Raw genomic sequence first — 2,021 nt, forward strand, 5'->3', positions numbered from 1 at the left:
AAGGGTTAGAATGGTGGGTAGACAGCTTAGACATGCTTATATAAAAATACTTTTGTTTATTTTCTTGGAGAATATATGCAGATTTTACTAGATCTGGTTGGAGTTACTCTCCTTTCAAAAGCATATTTTTAATTTTTAAATATTAAAAGTTTTCCTCTCTTGTTTCCTCTTTGTCTTCTCTTTCTTCTTGTTTCTCCCCCTCCAAAAGTTTCCCAAGCTCTGTTTCTCTCTCCAACTGATGAAAAGTGTATATCTGCAATCTTTATCCCACTCTCTCCCTAAAACGCACTGACATCTCTCTCCTTCTCTTCTCATGGTAAGACATCTTTTTGTAAAGTAGCCCACCACACACCATTCTACCTCTGCAACATCTCCTTCTAAATTTGCAACCTCTTCCTCCATAGCTACAACATCTCCTTCTAAACCTGCAACCTCTTGCTCCATTGCTACAGCGTCTCCTTGTAAACATGCAACCTCTTTCTCCATAACTACAACATCTCCTTCTAGATCTGCAACCTCTTTCTCCATAGCTCCAACATTTCCTTCCAGATTTGTAACCTCTTTCTCCATATCTCCAACATCTTCTCTTCTAGATCTGCAACCTCTTTCTCCATAGCTCCAACATCTCATTCTAGATATGCAACTTCTATCTCCATAGCTCCAACTTCTAGGTTCCCAGTCCACTTTCACTCCCTTCCCAAGCTTTCATCTCTCTTTCGAGTTTCATAACCTCTTTCTTGACATGCAACATCAACTTTCCTACTCTGGCTCCCTATCTCTTTTCAAAAACCTTTTCACATTTGCTGCAACATCTCCTTCTTTATTGTGTGTATGTGTGTGTCAAGTAATTTCTAGCAAGAATGTACTTGCTCATAGCTAACTGGCAAAGGATTACAATTCAATAGAGATCTACTATACATGGTGCCAATTTAGCAGAATGCAAGGGGTGTATGTAAGGCTTATGAAGGGTCACAAGTTTTCAATGTTGGCAAAGGATCCTACGGCAAGTGTTAGTTCCTACAAAACATGTGTGGTCAATGTATTTTTTTCATGAATAACTTATTGGAGCTCTTTTTTCTTTGACATTACAAGGATTATTTATTAATTGTCTCTTGTTTTAGCAGATTCTCCTATATTCAACAACATTGAAATCTGGTACTAGTGTCTCCAAAAAAATTATTTGAAAGCTGCTAGTCAATGGTTGGGAAACTTGACTCCAATGCATTTCAGCAATGTAGGCCACAATCTGGGTTGGTCCAAATTCAACAATGTTCAAATACTTTCTCTTGGAAGAGGTGAAGTGTTGAATGTTTATATTGCAATCAAATTCAGCTATGGTTTTAAAAAACGCTCATTGTGTTTAGCTTCTGATATTGTAGATCTATGTGTTCAGGTTTTATCTGCAGAAGGTGTATCACAAAAGTTAATCACGTGGAATTTCATGCCTGTAATATTTGAATAGGCAAGCCCTAGGGAAATATAATCAGTCACTTTGTGGCTCAATTGCAGACCAAGAACCAACCAAGCCAAGATGGACATTCCAGTGTGGAACCAAATCTCAACAACCAAGAATCGGTTGAAAGTTTCTGTTAAACTTACAACTGCAAAGAAAGGTGTTGCAAATGGAAGGCAAGACGAAGGTGCCAAACGTCGGAGCAATAGAGTGGTAGTGAGAGAGAGAGCCTAACTTTTTTCTCATGTACGGAACACTTAAGTATACAACTCATATGCTAAGCCAGTGGGCTCATGTAATCGATTAATGCAATACAACCTTTACCATCTTATTGTGTCATCTCTTTACTTGAAGTGAACTTTGTCATTGTTTTGAAGTTACTTTATGTTATCATTCAGGTTAATTGTGTGCACTTGTCTTGAAATACTATTGTTTCCCTCATTTTCTGGCCCCACAAAAAGTTGTGTCAATAACTTACCAAGTTAGCCAAGAATGTTTGTAGTTGACACATCCTTGTACATAATTGGATATCAATAGTGGTTAGTGAAAGGATGGTCACAAGGCACCA

General features: G+C 37.9%; 1 pseudogene; it reads right to left on the reverse strand.

Moving 5' to 3' along the window:
• Positions 1-356: 356 nt before the first annotated feature.
• LOC147435768 (uncharacterized) lies at positions 357-630 on the reverse strand (annotated as a pseudogene).
• Positions 631-2,021: the final 1,391 nt, after the last annotated feature.

The sequence above is a fragment of the Adiantum capillus-veneris genome, chromosome 18 (genome assembly GCF_014529385.1).
Source record: "Adiantum capillus-veneris isolate H3 chromosome 18, ASM1452938v2, whole genome shotgun sequence".
Taxonomy (NCBI): Eukaryota; Viridiplantae; Streptophyta; class Polypodiopsida; order Polypodiales; family Pteridaceae; genus Adiantum; species Adiantum capillus-veneris.